The sequence below is a fragment of the Saccostrea echinata genome, unplaced genomic scaffold (genome assembly GCF_033153115.1).
Source record: "Saccostrea echinata isolate AGI-Se365-2 ecotype Australia unplaced genomic scaffold, CSIRO_AGI_Sech_v1 ptg000016l, whole genome shotgun sequence".
Taxonomy (NCBI): Eukaryota; Metazoa; Mollusca; class Bivalvia; order Ostreida; family Ostreidae; genus Saccostrea; species Saccostrea echinata.
Genome location: NW_026889765.1, coordinates 4040484 through 4061226, shown reverse-complemented (window position 1 = coordinate 4061226; position 20743 = coordinate 4040484). Strand labels below are relative to the sequence as shown.

The window sequence follows — 20743 nt, the reverse complement described above, 5'->3', positions numbered from 1 at the left end:
CAACTGTATATATATATTTAAAGTTTTAAATCTGAAAGTGAATATCTATCTGATTTAATACAGGTCATTTCGTGACAACTTTGTTTCATGCATTAATTAAATAAGCCTAAACCTTCTTCATAAACATCTGTGATAAAAAAGTTTCTCTTTTCTTAGAATTCTGTGATGGATTTTTTTTCAAACAATAAATATCTTACATGACATTGTTTATAGTTTTGAAAAATATTTTCACAACACTACCTAGAAATTTATTACAAGCTGTCAAGCTCCCTTTTCAAACCTTTATATCTTTTTTTACTGAAAGTAACAAAACATTGCCATTTCTAACCACACTAATACACGATACTAATAAACTCTTTGAAATATAAAGATGGAAATTCATGGCATATATACGCAATATTAATAAATTCTTTGAAATTTAAAGATAGAAATTCACGAGCACACCTGAGTTTTATTTATGTGTGGTCATGGAGATTCTTGCAATGTGATTAATTTATATCTTTCCCACAGTGCATAGAGTTCCTCTGAACTCATTCATCAACTTCTCATTATCTGCCCCTCCAAAGATTCTCATATTCTGTCTTTTCAAAATGTTTATGTAATTTGCATCTTGATGGCATACATCAAATGAAATGTCAGTCTCTGACACATACATTTATCAAGTTCTGCCATATACCCGATCACCCAACTCCATGGGGCATCATTAAATCATCCTGAAGTCATTTTCCTCAGTGAAAATTTGAAGGAAAAAAAAAGAGTCAAGAGAGAACTCACTAGAGATTTATGAAATATATTTAAAATGCTGTTATTAGTGTTCCAAAATTCACCATACATACTGGTATAGCTGTGCTTAAAAATGTCATGCTTTCAATATCTTATGTCACTGTAAATTTCCATCCAGCCATTAACATATATATATGCCTTTCTTCTGCACTCTAAAAGTCTCATATTTTCAGTATTAGTACAGGTGTGTAAGTATGGTTAAAGTTCAGATACTTAGGTACAGTTGGTGTTGGGAATGAAGCTAGAAGATACTTATATATAATGAGGGTGCATCAGTATCAACTGTATTTACTATGATAAAAACACTGATTTCTGTGTTGCTCACAGAGCAAAGTGACACTTAGGGATCACTTTACCCAGTGTCTGTCTGTCCATCCGTCTGTTACATTATATATCTTGAGAACTGTAAGAAGTATGGATTTGATATTTTGGTTATGTATTGCTTGGCACTAGGGCATTTGTAAAATATAATGGTTACTGACCTTTTGACCTTTGACTTACTTTTTCAAAATAGTTCATAATACTGATATACAGCATATTTCTGGACATTTGAGAGGCTAGTCTGTGCTATTTAGCATGTGCATACATTTATTATAGGACATTATGAAAAATACCAGTGTTGCAGTCCACTTGACCTTGACCTTTGACCTAGCTAACCTTTCAAAAAATACTCTGAATGGTTAATTTATCTTATGTCATCTGTATTTTGAGACACAGGGCTTCAATAACTAGCATATATATATTACATCTTCTGAGTTTATGACACTATATTTTTAAACTGTATGATATAGTAACCACACAAACTGAACATTACATACAATGAAAATACATCAGGATCAGTATATCTAAATGGATCGTACTTCAAATATCGTTGTAGACTGACAATTGCAGTAAAGACAGACTGATATATTTTCTAGTGATGAATCTGAGAGATTGTTTAATTAAACACATAAGAATAAAATACAATTATCTCTGTTTATTCATTTAACCTTCGAGGGTTGAACATGTTGGAGAATCATATTTCTATTGACTGTCCCACTTTATGATAAATGCTATTCTTTCTTTGCAGGCAAATGCATGAACTATAATACTGGTATGCAAATAAACAGCTGACCACTCTTAGATTTATTCATATCTTAATAATGGTGCTATAGAAGGCAACACATGCATTCCTTTGAACAGTTAGCTTGACCAGCTTCTTTTATCACATGGAAAACTATGTCATTGAATAAAATACATATAATACCCACTTTTGGACAATTTCAAATACTGTACATTGGCAAATAATCATGATGGTTTTAATTTCACTATGTTCGTGTTTCATCATTTTTCCGCGAAATTATATCCATAGTAAATGCTAACATTAGTTTTTAAAAACGTTTACCGGTAAATGCTTATACGAAATATTAATTAATTTGTTGCAGCGTGAAATTAAAACCATCGCGATTGGTACTTTTGGAGAAATCGTAAAATTTTAACACCTTGGAATTAAAATGACTTACAGTATATTGAACACTGATATTCTTGACTCATATTTCCATTTCATTACATTCTAAATGAACTTATTTACCGGTATATATGCACAAAATCAGTGAGTGTGAAAAAAAAAATTGTCCTTTTTTTAAACTTCAATCTAATGGATCTACCAGTAAATGCCATCCCTCTAAGCATGCAAGACAAAATGATTTCAGCAAAAAATGTGAAAGTTTTGACAAATATAAATCTCTTTGTGGTAAAATATCCACAAGTGACATCTGTATGAAGTGTATTTATTATAATATCAAGAAATTAGTCTTCATTATGAAACCTGACACTCCTCAAAAAACATGTAAACAGTTTCATTTTTCATTATCAAATTAGGCTGATGGCAGTTGACATCGCAGTTATGTACATCTATCCATGCCATAGTATCCATGTTTGGTCACCTCGGCCAATGGAAAAACAACACAATACATGGGTATTAACTCACAGCAAATACAAATCCGCAGACTGCAATTAAATTCTATTGTTCTACAAGGAAACTTTTGATAATTCCTTCACAAAGAAACAACAGTTGTCATATGATAAAAGGTAAATGAAAATTACAGTTAATGTATGTAACCTGGTTCACTGTAAGTGCTAGAAAAACCAAATTTGTCCTTCGTAATCATACCTGAAGGTCGTCACTTTATTCCTTCGTATTAAATAATTCCATATACAGGTAGAAACATCATATCATATCAATTTAAAGATTACCAATCAGAGACTAATTTATTACGATTAATAATCAGTCAAAAAAATATGAAACAAATTATTAACAATGTAATATTTCACTGTCTAATTAAAAAAAAAGATTTGATTGAGAGGCTCGTGCAACAGGTTGTCGATACAACAGCTGTACAGTAGTTTTTACAAAATCTGTCATTGTCTATTTTCATCAAACATAAATCTATGACTGTATATATCAATTATGCTTAATTGTCCATAAAATGTATCATACGTGTGACATACAGGTAAGAGACACATGTGCCCCAAAACTCACCCAATTATATATAAATCCAGTTTACATAAAAAACAAAGAAACATGTAGTATATAACTAGCATTCTGATAATACTGCATAAGTAATACAGAGTCCCTTACAGGTATGGGCCGTAATTTTGTCAAAGTTGATCTGGAACTCTTCAAGGTAGACTCACACACCAACAATCAGCTCAGTATATGCAAATGTCTTAAAAAAAAGTTCTTAAACTAGTGGAGGAACAGAGTGATCATGACAAACAGAGGGATAGATAGAGAGGATACCTATTACCTACATTTGTATATAGCTATAGTCCCAGAGGGGCCATAACATTTACTGTGCTTGATTTTACATGATTTAGTGACTCAAATGTTAAGTCAAGCTTAGTTTGTTATAGAATTTTTAATGCTTATTTTAGTCTTTTCATGTATACAATATAACTAGAGCTTACTTGGAAAATATGTCAAAAAATGTGTTTTTTGATACAATTAACTGGTTATTGGTCGGAACATTACATATCTTGCAGTTAACAGCTAGATTGGCAATTCTCAAATATATATATAGAATTCAAAGTACTAGAAAAAAACCAAGATGTGTTTGGGAAAAACTGATGCCACGTATAACTGCTCAAGGCCAAGGTTAGGTTTTTCAAATGTACTAGGTCAAACTCTAAGGTCATTGTCAAGAATTTAGAAAATGTTGGTACCCAAAGAAAGGTCGTATCACAAGGAATACATAAGTGAAATATGAAAGCCTTAGCATCAATTGTTCAAAAGTTATAGTGAAGGTTAAAGTTTTTCAAAAGTAGGTCAAAGTCAGAGGGTAAAAAATGTTGGTACCCAAAGAAAGGTCACATGAAATACACATGTGAAATATTAAAGCCCTAGCAACAAAAATCTAAAAGTTGTGGCCAAGGTTAAAGTTTGGTAAAATTTTGCAAAAGTAGGTCAAATTCCAAGGTCAAGAGGTCAAATCTGTTGGTACCCAAAGAAGGGTTTTGTGACAAAGAATACACACGTGAAATATGAAAATGAAAGCCCTAGTACCAATCATTCAACAGTTATGGGCAAGGTTAAAGTTTTTGCAGACAAACAGATTAACAGACAGATGGTCAGACAGACCCTGAATCTTCTAGTTTTTTTTTTTTTAAATAAGCCATTCCAAGCCCCTGAATCTTCTATTACGGGAGCATAATGATCAGGTGTGGGCAATTTTGATGGGTCAGAATACATCAAACAAATGATTTTTACTGTTGGTCTTAAAGCATCAGCGTTACTTTTTTAGCCAGTATGGTTGACATATAGCTTGACTGACATTGTTAAAACCTTTAACAATAAGTTGTAATCAGAATGGTATCTGCTGGAGAAGGCATACATGACAAATTGATAAAAATAATTATCAAGTATTGTTTCATTATGGAAGACCTTGTCAAAGAGTTCACATCAAACATGAAATCTAAAAAAATCAACCTTTCTATAAACATGTCTTGGTCCCAAATAAATGATAAATTACTGATGATGCCTGACAAGTGTTGACAGTTACCATGGAAACAAGATTAACACAAATCCATCACTGTCAATAAGGATTCACAAATCACTTTGTGCTAACTTCTTCAATTGATGCATAAAACATAAAATTGAGATATGGACGTATTGCATGAGATGAACTCAAAGGCTTCAGGGTACTCTGTTCCGGTTATTTATCATCAAGCTCAGCTAATTCAATTGATACCTTATTTATTATTTAAGGCATTTTTAGTGTATGCAAAGAATTGCCTTTTTTTTCAAATTGTGAAATAGCATTTTTAGCATTTTCAGTAGATATTAGAAGAGTCACAGAAAATATATTGGGCACATTATCCCAAGGAACAGATAAATTCATCAACTGAAATGGTTTGCACAGATGTTAGAATAAAGACAGATCATGTAAATTAATGTTTTATGGCGCTTCTGGAGGCGTCATCTCATCTTGTACCATTAATGACCATTATTCACATTCAGGTGAAAAACAATTACACATAGTTTTTAATCTTGTCAGATTCAGTGACAATTAAGCTTCATGACTAAGCGGATGGAACTCTTCTGGAGCTAGAGGTAAATAAAGATGCATAATTAACAGAGTTCTCTCTTTACAAGGTGACAAGTTAGTTTTTCTTTTCCATAAACATCAACTGACATTCTGAGCCATCAATTCCATCACCAACTGACTACAGATCATCCTGCTGTGCACCATCATAAGACATTAGGAGAGATTTTAACCATTGTCTCCTTAGATAAATCAGCACCTACCACCTGGAGCTGAATCTTCTTTTCACTTATATTGTTCACTTGAGGTGAAAGTGTGCATAAATCTGTAGCAGTGAATCACCTTTATGTTTCCCTTTAATAAACAGATAAAACAGAATGAAAAATCATGCAAAGTTTATATGGAAGTTTATAAATCATTTGCATCTTTGAATTGTGGCTCCACAGGACATAACACACTTTAAATGGAAAAGATCCAATACTATCAGCCAGGTTAGCTTTAAGGGGTTGGCTCATTCATAGACCTTGTAATATATTTGGGTTACAATTTATCTGCTCTTCTTTAATGAGGATATTAATTATTAAATAAAATATGATAGCATGTTAATTCTCTGAGTAAAGTGTTAATGCAGGAACCTATATATACAATTCAAAGTATGTATATTGGTTCTTAATTGAAAAGGTAACAGGCCACTTGGTGTACATGTATATATATATATATATAAAAGATCTTAATTCAAACTAGAAATAAAAAAAAAATCAACAGTGCAGCTAAATAAAAGTATCAGAAAAAGCTCTCCAGTTATGTGTTTTAAGCATAAAGGTGAACTAACCTTCTTCTAAGAAAGGTAACTTGATAACTGTTTCCTTTATTTAAATTTTTATTTTCTACACTGATTTACCTAACATTTTGACCCACGAAGTATCCTTTATTTAGCTGAATGTCATTTTGATTTCCATCTTCTGTTTAAATTTTTTTTATTTGACATTTTATAAAAATTCCCATTTAGTGAGCAGAAAGGGTCATTCTACCTTAAGCTGAATAACATTATTCTATATGAGAGAAAAGAAGTCATTTCTCCATCGATTAATGAATAGAGAAAAGAAATCATTTCTCCATCGATTAATGAATATCTGATTTGTGACTATATCACTTCATCAAATACCTGTTAAGGACACTCTGTACACTGCATACAAAAGAGACAAAAGAGATCTAATTCAATTTTTTTTTTAAGTTAATAAAAAGTGTGATCTGCCCTTAGATAAAAAATAAAATGAATTGAAAACTGCAGTGAATAACTCATCAGTAATCAATTCTTAACATTTTATAAGGCCACGATTAATTAACTGCATTCAAAGCAATTTTAGAAGTTATCTCTCTTTGCCCATGAATTCCTACAAGCTCAGAAATAGTCACTGTTCCTAAAAAAATTAACAGGAATAATAATAAAAAAAAAAAATTAAAGATTCAACACAGGGTCAAACCACTTTATATATATACTGCCGGCCACAACAAGATTTTTCAGACAGGTTCATAACTCTGCAAAACAGAAATGAAACCTTATGGTATGTTAAAAAAAAGTTTTAGGGGTTATCTCTCTTTGACCATTAATTCTTAAATATCTCTCTCCCTCTCTTTCATTATATTAGATTTAAACAAAAAACAACTTATATATATTTCTGTGAACTTATTTACTGTATGTCAGTCACACTGCCAAACTGTTGTAAAATTAGCACACACTTTTTGTGCAACTGACCTTCAGTGGAACTTCACCATCTCGAACACGATATCTTGACTATACCATTCATTCCATTTAAATTTTTAGTATTTTACCCTTGATATTTCAAATCCTCGGATATCTTGAAAAGTTTTTTCTTGGTCCTATTGAGGGCAAGATTACAAGGTTTGACTTTATGTATTTTTTTTTTTAATTTTACCTTTAGAATCTATTTTCTCAATTTTTCAGAAACTCTGTCCTCAAAATTTATCAAAAGCCCAGGGTTCATGTAACTTGTTAAGGCAAATACTCATCAGTTTTGACTGATTTTTATATCAAGATAGGTAAACACCCATTGAAAAATAAGTAATTATAGAAACAAATAAAAATATAATTGCCACAAATCAGAAAAGTACCAATATATATGAATATAAACTAATGCTCTGAGGGATTCAATGAAGACAGTAATAAATTGCAGCAACCTTAAAAATAAGTTACTGATTAGTGATTAGTAATGAAACCTTTAAAGTTCTTTGAATGTACATAAATAGATCCAGCATCTGACAACATCAAGAGGTTGTTTTCTCCTAGGTTATAATTTACTTTCTTACGTAAATCAAAGATATTTAATCATATACAAAAGGTATTCCTTATGAAGATCTATGGTATGACTAATACATCTTTTGATATCCTTTGTCCAAAAATCATATTAGGGAGAAAAAAATAATTAACTATGCAATAAATTTCGAGGGTGCCACATAAAACAACAGTTATGCGCAATTTATCTTTATATCTCCTAATGAAATTGGAGTCCAGAGGAAGTCGTGTATTGATTTTTGCAATAAAACATAAATTTTGAAATGAGACATTTGACAGATGATCATCTCATTGATTTTATGTGTATAAAAGAGTCACTTTTTAGAATGATGAATGTCACTTCAGCCAAACTGCCATTCTGCACTCCAATAACTTCAGCTGAGAAATGGCAGTGCCATTATCATTCTTCAAAGACTGTCAAAATGCAAGCCAATAGCACTTAGGTCATCGTTCAAAACATGGCTTCATTTGTACAAGAGAGATGATAAAGTGTCTGGAATTTGTATCTTTAAATGATTTCAATATGTAAAAAGAACAGTTCTGCAATATGTAAAAAGAAAGCTTCTGCAATCTTTTTAAACCATATGCTGTTATTCCCCTGTATAATTTTCATCACAAACTTTTTTTTTAAATCTGAATTTAGGTTTTTGATCATTGGTATTTCTTTTAGCTTCAAAAACTTTTTCATTATGTTCCTTCTTAAATTTCATTTCCGTCTGCAAGGAAGGTAACTCTGTAAAAAGTTATACTGGTATAAGAAGACTATACTTTAAACAGCTAAAAAAAAAAACCCAACAAAACAAACAAACAAAAAACGAAGAAGAAATTTTTAATAGTATTTTTTTTCCCTCAGTATTAATGCCCTTACTGATGTACTTTTCTCAAACTTTTTCTTGCGTTACATTTATACTAATGTAATAATTTTTTTTTTTTAATTAAAGTTATAATTGATCAATATATTTGGAAGTTGTGTATTTGGAGATTATGGAAGATTGGGTATATCTAAAGAATAAATTTATAAATTCATAACAATTTGTAAATTTAAATGACATCTACAATTGGTATAGTAATCTGAATCCTCCATCCCTTTGCTGCTATAAATTATACGATCCACCACTGTTGATATAATAATCTGAATCCTCCACCCTTGCAGCAATAAAATACATGATCCACCAATGACCATCCCGGATGTTAAACTTCACCACCCAATCTTAAACCTGATGTTAATGGGACAACTTGGGGAAACTGTCCTCGAGAAAAAAAAGATAAATCCTCATTAAAGCCAAGCTAGGCCACCTTAATTTCAGTTGAGGAGGCTGCACTTTTTTTTTTAACTTTGCCTTTTTCTGTCAGCTTTTTTTCTCCCTCCATCTCCTGGGTACATAATTACGGAATGATGAGGAGGATTTATGTAAGGTTTGCTTAATGTGGTGTATCTCACAGCCATGATGAATGTCTCTTTATCATGCCAAGCCTATCTTATAATGAAAACAAATGAGCTACCAACCCACAAATTATCCAATCACAGCAATCAAACCGACCTGCCTCGACAGTTTCTACATTTATGCTTTATGTCAATTTCTCCTGTTTGACTATGCAGTTTTTAAAATAAATAACCTGAACCTCTCAAAGATTTGCAAGTCCTCATTTTTCAGTTTTTGATGGGTTATAAATCATTCACAATACACTTGATTTTCATTACACCAGCCTTCCAGTGACTTGGAATAATTGAATGGTAAAAGGACCCCGAGCCTTCTTCTATTACATTGCCCTAGTTCAACTCATGTCAACCTGTCCATTTCTGTATAGCCTGCAGCAAAAATCAGAAATGTCAAAGTCCAATAATTTCAGTACTGTATGAAAAGTGACTTTTAACTTGACAATATTAAAGGGTTTTTTTAAATTGCTTAATTATTTAAATATTAAGTTTGATATTCATATCTTCATATTCATACAGTTCCCAAAAGTTGAAAGTATCACATCATAAATTAATTCATCTTAAAACTTAAAATATCACTATTCCTCAACAATTTACTGTAATTTTATAAAATACAATGTTTATTCCTTCTATCAATAATTATATAAATATTAACTTGAATGTTGCTCTCATAAGCATTTTAGAGTTACTTCCCTTACTATGAGAACCATCAAGAAATTTATAGATAAAATGACACATAATCCTAAACTTAATATGTCTACATACATCAACCTCAAGCCACACTGTTAAATTAAGAGATGACTGTGAATGTGTACTTAATCCTACATAATTTAGTCACAAAAATACAGGCAAACCTAGTTAGCTCAAACTCCTTTTGGCAGAGAAAAAGCTTAGAGATATCAGAGGACTTGAGATATCCAGTTAAAAATATATATAGAAAAAGTGGTTGGGACATTCCACTTACTTACATATCATTGGTATTCGATACATCCATGTTCGAAGCTTAACTGTACCTAAAGATACACTTTTGCTGTCCAGTATGACCCATTACCTAATATATGGCAATGATGTTTCATTGTTCCATTGACATTACCTGGGGTCCAGGGGACATTGGCCTTTTATGGCATCATTTCTATTTTTGATTACCATTTTTCTAATGATACTATTTCAACTGAGTTAAAATTTTCCATGAATGATTAACAAATACTACATGTAATGTTATTAAATTTTCTCCTAGATTGCATGCTTTTTAAAAAAACAATTAGTTTAGTGACTCAAAAAGAAATTTCTAAACTTAACAGAGTCCAAAATAGTACTCATTGGGGTTTTTGGGTTTAAAAATTGAGAATACAATCAGTCACATTACAAAAATTTACTCAATTAATGAATACAATGCAATGTGTATATAAGAACTTTTCTTACAGCCATTTTATGCAGTGATTTCTTTCATGATTTGCCCTTAAAAGCTTTCTTTATTAACTCATTAACAAACTTTCCTTAATCTTCCATCCTAGCAAAACTTGTGAAGGTTAGTTGCACATGAAAGAAAGTTGGTTAACAGAAATTAATATTGATTCAGAAACGTTTAATCTAAGGAGATGGAGGATTGATGGAGACAGCAAAGAAGCATCTTGAGAGCTTAAGGGGGCATAAAAATATCTCCAAAGAACAAAATTAAATTGTATACTCCCACTTAATGAAAAGGAATTACCTTTAATCAATAATCTTAGCTTATCTTAACACAAATTGTACAAATTTGGAAAATTCATGTTGAACTGTCAGTCAAATTTGAAGCATACAATAATTGTCATATGAGCAGTGTAAATAGTCACACCTTAGAAAGATCCATATAAAGCCTACTGGATTACCCAAAACTGATGTTGACAGTACAATGACAGGCCAACTTCAAAATCAATGAATTTTAGTCAACAAGCAAAGACATCTTCACTCTTTCAGTCACCTAGAACATGGACTCATGGTCCATATACGAGGTTAGATATCAGACATGTCAATATTCGGAAAGATTAATTCCCACTTTCCGTCACCCAGTTCACGGACCCAGTGCTGATCAGAACTTAATTTTTTTTCCCAAGCATCATAGACTTGTCAATATTCAGTGATTTTACATTGTTAAAAAAAAAATCCACCGTGTTTTTCTGTGCATATATAGTGTTATTTAACAACAAGCCTGGTGTAAAAATCAATTAATTCTTATCAGGTTGGCAAGAGAACAAAACATGACAAAATGAACATAAATTACCCTGAAATCACTTGATCAAATGGTGTCCATCACATTAGCACTGATTTATGGCCCTGAAGAAAGCCTCAGGATCTCCATAGGTCTGTCTCAGAATATTGACAGAGCTTTTGAAATTTGACTTTTTAGACACTTCTGGAACCATTTGTTATATCTGGAGATATGGTGAAAAGATACAGTGATTACAAAAATCCATATACATCAATGTAAGAGGTCCCCAAAAAGGATATTGTTAGGATTTGTTGCAACATTTAGACAATAAAGTCCTTTGAAAATCAAAGGCCTGAAAGGTCTTGAAGGTTAAGAATGCAACTAGCTGGCTCCTACTTTCTGTTCAGATTTGCAAATTTTTTACTCATTACAGATTATTATCATCTTATTGCCATTCACACCAACCATTAAGTATTTTTTAAAACTGATGCAGAGCCATGACACTATTTTACAGATGAATCAGGCTCTTTTTAAATACAGTTAAAAGGTCAAGACAAGTGTCTATTCCTTTTGCTATCTGGGGTTAGAAATACACTGAAATATGTTGTATTTACATAATCAGTAACACTATTTAATAATCTAAATTTTTATGTGCTTAAGTGTTTTTAATATGTTAGACTAAAGTATGAAAAATACCCTCAGATGACTTGAAGTAAATCAGGCATTGGAAAGATGAAGATTTGTTTAGATTATGATATAACTTGAATATGAATTCCCACAAGTCAATTTGACTGTTATAACTAAGTAAAAAGGCAAGATTTTATAAGCAAATAGTAAGAACAGTCTACTTTGGATATATTGAAATTCAAGAGACCAAAACATTTTTTTAAAATAAATGAATTCCAAAATAAGCGGAATTGGTCTATGAAGACTTTTAAAATCCTGATTTCAATCTAAAACATGTACTAGACAAACTCGAATCAACATAAATATTACACAGTTGAAATGTTTGAAATGTATTTCATTGCTGGTTTGTGCCTGGATTTATCCTAAAAACCTTTGCTAATTTGGATTTAGATTTCACATTTTTATCTTAGGCAGACATTAATTCATTTTAGTTATTCAAAGACAATATTATTCTTTCTGTAATTTACCCATTTTCAGAAGCATGTGTTCAAACAGCTGTTAAAAAGTGCAGTCAATATGTGATCTGAGAGAATGAGATATCCCTCAGTAATTTATTTTTTGTTATAAAAATATGCAATGAAAACATATTAGGTGAAATATATCTACTGACACCTTAGCATCTACCTGTATAATTACGCTGTCACTAACCATGACGACGACTGGCCAGGAGGACTTTAATATAACCCATATAAAACAACTCATTATCAGCTCAGCGGACTGATAATTTACTTCAAAATAAATAATAATTTAATTTAAGTGATTTCAATATAAGTGGAGTAGGCTGTAAAAACTGCAATCCAAAAATAAGCACTAGGGTATAAATGAGGCAACTAGTAGAAACCCCAAAGGAAATGAATACCAATTTAATTTTTTATGTTTGAAAAAACATAACGCATCTGGAGGTGGCATTTATTGCATTGTCACTTGAACATTGACCCCTTAGAATGACCATGACCTTGAAAACTTATCTTTCACAATTGAACAGTTTTGGACAACACTAAAGTTGAGGACTAGCTAACAAACATATAAACACATCAAACACAATAGAAATATCATGAATATTTATTAAATTTGCTGATCCATTCTAAGATCTTCAAAGAACAAAATTAAATTAAGTTTTAATTTAGAAGGTTACCATTTCACAGTAAACATATTTGTTCTCATCTTACAGGGTCTAACCTGAGACTACTTGAATTATAACAAGTAAGTAAAATTGTCTTTGTTCATCCCAACTAAGGTTTCTCATTTACTCAGTTCAGCAAAATAAAACAAAATAGGTAAAGGCACACGAGAATACCAGGTTTTCAAAATGTCCACCAAAAAAGAGTTAAGCAAGATTCAGAGGAATCCTACATTAACCAATCGCTGTGAAGCTATGATACTCTGACCTACCTTCTAATTCAGCACAGTTTGTCTCCATCTTCAATCCCTCTTTCTTTCCATTAGCAGAATCATTTGAAGACATTGTAAATGAATACTTAAATCAAATCATACAATCTTATGGAAGAAAATTTGATAACTGTCGACTTCCCTACTAGTATGTGTTTCAGAAAAAAAAATATGTCTGCATGCTTGTAATATTTTTCCTCTTTATTGAAATGTGAAATAGTCAGTGATAATGCAGGTGTCACCAGATTTACACTTTAATCATCACTAATTAACATGATTAAAAGAACTTTAAAATCGGATCTATTCACTGCCTAGAGAGCCCAATAGATCACCATTTTCTGGTTGAATGGCTTTCCAATCTATATCACACTGTCTCTGACAGCATATGAAAAGCAGCAAATTACAAGTAATCCTATGCTCATCACTTACATCAACTGACAGTCTAATAGTTTAATGGCTCCTCACTAGTCTTTTGATTTTTGAAATCTGTGTGCATTTTGAATCGGACCAGATCTAAGCCTTATATTTTGACAGGTTGTAGATTTCCTTATCTAACATCTCCCAGAAGACTGGGACTTTGATCACTGGGCATGCAAAGTGGATATTGTGTTTTTGGACTTGGGGCTTTATTGTATCTGACAAATATAATTAGTGCAGATACCATCATTGTTAAAAACAGTAAAAATATGTCTTCTTTGCACACAAAAGCAGCCTTCAAAATGTCAGACATTCTTCAGAATTGAAATGAGTTTATATAATCACTTCAAAACACCAAAGAAAAATTTTAATGGTATCTTCTGATCTGAGAAACTGTCTTTTTTATTTATAATGAGAATTAGGGAGACCTTTGGGGGTTTACAGATTTAATCATAAACAACTGTAGAATTATTTTCTCAGCACTGTCAGCCCTATTGTCTATACCCAGAGCAATTTTCAGTTATAAAATATACAGATTTATTCTGAAAACCAATTTTAATGACAAAAAGAAATAGCATATTGTGTATGTATTTACTTTAATTTATTAGCTATCAAATTGTGCCCATGACAATATGTTAGTCATATCTGATTCCTTTCAATAAATCATTGGTATAACTTCCATACATATTCAATTTTGAAATCGATTAAGTTTCAGAATAATCTACTTTTTAAAAATTAAATTCCATTTCAATGCCAAAATATTTGCCAAATTTCAATTTTGATCTTGCAATGCTTACTTTATTAAAAACAACAAATTTTTGAGAAACATTATGCCTCTTATGTTGGCAATATTAAAAAGGGAACAACTTTAAATTTAGAATGTCTTTAATGATAGTGACAACTGGTGATCTACCAGTCAAGGGCAAACATAATACTAAGTTTTACCTTCATCAGACATTAATATCATTAGAGTTAATTTACTTCTTAAAAGGTACTTGTACCAACTAGTGTTCTAAATTTGATGTCTGTAAATTAAATGGTTCACAAGATACTGAGCTGATCTTCCTATTTCTAGTGTCTATGTTGTTTGACCCTTGACCTTGTGACTGCAGAATCTACAGGGGTCATCAACTCTTATGTGGAACCAGTGTGCCAAGTTTGATGTCTGTCAAGCAAAGGATTCTCAAAATATTGAGCACTCAGTATCTTAATATGTCCAGTTCCATCAATAGGGGTCATCTACTCCTTAAGGGAAACCAAGGTACCAAGTGTAATGTCTGCAAAGCAAAGTGTTATCAAAACATTGAAATCCAATATCTTCCTAAGTTCTTATGTCGATAAAAGAAGCTTGGCCCTTGACCTTTGACCCTGACCTCAAAATTTACAGTGGTCAACAACCAGTGTACAAAGTTTGATGTCTGTCAAGCAAAGGGTTCTCAAGATATTGAGTGGTCAATATCTTCTTATGTCTAGTTTGACCCTTGACCTTGTGACTTCAAGTCTATAGGGATCTTCTACCCAGTGTACAAAGTTTGATGTCTGTCAAACAAAGGGTTCTCAAGAGATTGATTGGACAATATTTTCCAATGGCTAGAGTAGTTTTACTCATAACCTTTGATCTCATAACCTCAAATACTACTTTTTAAGTGGAATTTTGAACTTGTGACCTCAAAATCAAAAGGGGTCATCTCATCTACTATTCAGAAGGTACCAGAGTAGTTTGATGTCTGTTAAGTAAAGAGTTCTCAAGATACTGAGCGGACCACACTTGGTCTACTGACCAACCAACTGACATACTGAATGACCTACCAACTGACCAACTGCTGCAAGGCAATATGCCCCCCTTTTCAAGGGAGGCATAATCAGTAAACTAAGGATGCTGCATTCATTGACAGCAGTAATAATAAAACAATACAAGTACTGGATGGAATTGCTTGTTTAAAGAACTATAACACTGGATTGATGATTTCTGAATCATGTGATTGTTGGCCATTTTTCAATGTAAAAGGTGAAGATAATGAACAGTGATCAATCTCATTTATAAAGTAGAGAATACAAATCATGAGCAGGGCAAAAAAAAACAGGCCCCTGGAAACACCAGAGGTGGGATCAGGTGCCTAGGAGGAGTAAGCATCCTCTATTAACAGGTCACACCTGCCATGAGCCCTCTGTATTGATAATAAGTGAATGGAGTAATCTATAATCAAATCTGTATAAACCCATGGCCTAACAATTGGTAGGAAACATTTTGGTTATAATATGACCCAATGATAGGCTGTTTTTGAAAACAAGGTCATTTTAATGACTATAGAATTTGCTAAATGATGTCTTTACACAATATAGAGTCGAGCCTTATTAACCCTCATGTTTGTGTTTCATGTTTCCTGATGACTGTCTAGATTAATGAAACAGACTTGGTATATATAAATTGTTCCCCATAAATTTCGTCCCCAGCAAGGTGAGCGTCCCAATTATTGGCATCTGGATTGACAAGGTTCCATTGTATCTGAAAATCTAAATATAACATCAACTTATTTGCTCCAGATGAGGTTTCTAACTTGTGCATTTCAAGGGATTCTCTTAGGGAAAGTTGTTTTTGACTGACCAAAAAAAAAAAAAAAACAGGCACAGAATATAACAATAACTCCCCAAACATATTTTAAGATCATTTAAAAAAAAATTGCAGGTAAGACAAGATAGTGGAACTGTTATAAATGAATAGTCCTTCTCATTTAACTGCATTTCTCCTTTGTTGCACAAGGAAAGTGGGTAGTTTAACATTATCTATCCTTACTTTTCATTGATACTGAAATATAAATCATGTAATTCACACTTATGTACCTATTAACATTTCTTATGTTAAGTTATAGAATAACAATGAATAATTTCATGCTTAAATTACACCTGTTAAAAGACTTAATAAATGGAATCATATTTCTTGTATTATTGCATCCCTTAACTTTCATAAAAAAGTATATTAAAATGTATTTACCAATAACCACAGATGCAAATTTGTGAACATCATGTGCTAAAAAAAAATGGTGGAAATTGAGATTGAATTTCAAATATGTTTCACACAAACCAAGGGGGAGAAAAAATGTCTTCCAGCTAACAAATTATGGGACATTCCCTGGCCTTTGACCAAATGAATTATGGGATGTTTAGTCAAATGAATCAGGGAAACATTATTGAAAATGGAGAAAAAATCTGTCTGAGACAGTCAATTTGAGAGATGACATTGATGTGTTGGAGGCGCCATACATCCTGGGTAGGAGCAGATTGGGCATTAAATCTTTTAAATGACTCTATAAATCATATGATATTTTTAAAGAGAATAATTGCATGCTGCTGCCTGGACCTTTCATCTGAGTTTTGTGTGAAGATAACCGATCCTATATACAATCTTGTGTCAATAGTCACCAACGACAGCTTCCTGATATTGCTCTCGTCAAACAACAAAGACTTTGTGTTGCGTATCTACGCATAAGTAAAAACTGAGAGACTAGGACAAAAGGGTGCATCTGAGTAAAAAAATATATATTTTCAGACATTTTCCTTTAATTTATAAAATATGTTAAATTTCAACTACCTTAAATTTTACGATCCTCTGATTAAAGGTTTTATAGTAATTTATTTCTGGCACTTGCATTCATTACCTGGAAGAGAGAAGGCTTTAGATCTTTGAAAGTTCTGTCCCTATAATCTCTGACTATAATGATATTTGACATGCAACCAAGGGGCTTTATGCTGATATGTATGTATATACTAATTGATCTTAAAGTCCTTAAAGGATTTTAGCCTTGTGAATTCCATCCATCCATTAAATTTTTTTTCAATTAAAAAAAAAACATGAATATTTGATATGTAATTTTTTGCTCTTAAGGTGCATGATCAAAGGAAATTAGGATTTTTATATATAAAAGAAAACAGAGTGTTTTATTATACTTCCCTCACTTACCTACAACAGAATAATGACCTTACAAGAATATTACATAATGTTCATAGAACATAATAAATTTAAGGTGAAGAGATAGAAGTTTGATAGGAATAATTATTCATTCATTGCATTGGCATCCAGAAAAGGGATTACATTTACAAGTGTAATAATATTCCCCTCCTTGAACAAGGGATTAAAAAATATAGGAAATGCCAGAATAGGTTTGAAAAACTGCAGCAGTGGTACAAGACAAATGTTGATTAAATATGAGTCCTCCAGGAGAAACACCCCTCTTCTCATCTATTCTTCTAGCTGACAGTGCCTCTGTGATTGATTGACTTGACTTGATACCTGGTATTAAAATTGTCAGGTTTCAAAAATAGCATTGTACCACACAAGGTTTGAGAAGAGGGTGTCCTTTGCTGACATAGTGACAATTTATAATAAAAGTCTAGAGGTTAAGATTGTTCGATGATTCCCAAAAAGTTGTCAACAACAAGCTTGCTGCATTGATGTTTGCATAAAATGACATTCTGAAATAAGATGATTTTTTGCTGCTTATGATATGAGCTCGTATTTAAACAATAAATCTATAATTGTTTTGAGAAATATCTCAAAACAAGAGACCCATGTGCCACAATGGTCACCTGAGTAACTTTGGTTCTTCTGTTCTTTCATCATCAGTAGGGCTGTCACGAGTACCCGAAATAACCGAGAACCGCGGTCCAAGTTGTTCGGTTCGGTTCCGGTTCCATTTTTCCGGATTTCGGTTCGGGTCTGGTTTATATATTAGAGTCTGTTCAATACAAAAAAAGGCGTCGAAATCAAAGGAATGATGACAATAACAGTGATAAATAAACGTCACATCTGAAATTTACTTCATTCCATGACAAAACACTTGTCACGGAAGTGTTAGATAATTATCAAAACGAGCAGGAATGGTCAGGTTGGGACTAATAGTAGGCCAAGTCACCGATGTCTAGACGTTTTCAATGTAAATGTAATGTAACAAATAAAGATTTTTCAAGTTAAATTCATGAAATTAAGGTTTAAAATAGATTTAAATACCCGACCCGAAAAACCCGAAACCGAACCAAAAATTTACAGACCCGACCCGACCCGAAAAATTTTGGAACCGTGACAGCCCTAATCATCAGATTCTTTTTCCTAAATATATTCCTAAAACTTTAATCATCCATTGTGGCCTCACCCCATTCCCAGGGGTCATGATTTGTATTAACTTGAATCTACACTACCTCTGTATGCTTCCATATAAATATTACTAATCGTGGATTTATTATTCTTGAGAATAAGCTTTAAAAAGATTTTTCCTATATATATATACACCTATGTACAACTTTGATAACCCATTGTAGCCCCACCCTACCCCAGGGGGTCATGATTTGAAAAAAAAAATTGAATCTACATAACCTAAGGATGCTTACATATAAATACATGTATGACTTACAATGGCTTTGATGTTATTAAGAAGAAGATTTTTAAAGAATCTTTTGTTATATACACAGTGAAACTAATCTCACAAACTGGTCCACCTGAAAACTAGTTCCCCTTATATAACATTCCATTTCTAAAAGCCTAGCAGAAATCTTAACTTTGTTTTTCAAATGAATTCTCGAAAAACCAGTCACCCGTGAAACCAGACACCAGCCACTTTTATAAATACAAAAGGTAAGAAACAGAGGAAATTTCATGTCAGTATACTAGCTGGCCACTTCTTCACATTGTAGCAAGGATTTTTTTTTCTACATATACTTTGATTGCCCCTATAGCCCCCCCCCCCCTCCATCCCCAGGGGTCATGATTTGAACAAATTTGAATTTACACTACTAATATAAATATGACTAATCATGACTTTGCTGTTTCTGGGAAAAAATATTTTTAAAAATTTTTCCTATATATTCCCATGTCAAACTTTGATCGCCCATCATGGGTCCCACCCTATCCCTGGGTGTCATGATTTGACCGAAATTGAATATACACTACCTGTGGATGCTTCCAAATAAATATGACTGATCATGGCTTTGCTGGTCTTGAGAAGAAGGATTTTAAAGATTTTTCCTAGATATACCCATGTAACACTTTGATCACCCATAGTGACCCCAACCTATCCCTGGGGGTCATGACTTGAAGAAATTTAATTTACACTTTGTCAGGAAGCTTTCACACAAGTTTCATCTTTTTCCAGCTCAGTGGCTCCTGAGAAGAAAATTTTTAAATTACCCCACCCAATTTTACTAGTTCTTTATTATCTCCCCTTGGAAAAGAATGCTGCCCTTCATTTGAACAAACTTGAATCCCCTTTACCCAAGGATACACTGTGCCAAGTGTGGTTGAAATTGACCAAGTGGTTCTGGAGAAGAAGATGACATTGTAAAAAGTTTATGACAATGACAACAACATGGACAAATTTTGATCAGAAAAGCTCACTTGAGCCTTCGGCTCAGATGAGCTAAAAACGAAGATCCCATGTAATTCTTCATGTTAATAATCTAGATGAATTACAGTCTTCAACCAAATTAATTTTGCAATCTTTCATGAATTCTTTTTGCACAACCCCTTATCATAAACCATTATGTAAAGTAATTACCTTATCTCCATAATGTAAAATACTTTCATTTTTTCCTTGACCCTAAAAAGTAATGAAATCTGGCACATGTTGAAAACTGCCAACATTCATACATGTTAATTAACTAAGACACAAATTAATGGACAGTTACATGTATTAGGGCATTGTCCTTCAAACACATTCAGTACAAAAGGCTAACTACGCAGTTAAGCCTTCTCATTTTACATGTAAAACGGTTACAAATTTTGGTGTTATATTGTCTTCCATAATGTTCTTACTTAGATTCTTTGGTCAGGAATATATTAACAAAAGGCCTCTCTTTTTCTGAGTGACAATTATAGAGTACTAAATTTGACCTTGTCCTTTGAATTCAGGCTATGACCTAAAAAGGTAATAAATATACCTTTCATAAATTTGTCAATATTCACACTGCAGTTGCTGATTTAAGTCTGTATACAGGACTGATGTTACATCAGGGCT

At 32.4% G+C, this 20743-nt stretch overlaps 1 protein-coding gene across 1 annotated transcript in view; it reads right to left on the bottom strand.

Annotated features, from left to right (window-relative positions):
* The window catches only part of LOC133188354 (uncharacterized), a 46832-nt gene that overhangs the window by 14124 nt on the left and 11965 nt on the right, over positions 1-20743 (bottom strand). The gene's annotated exons all lie outside the window — the stretch shown is intronic.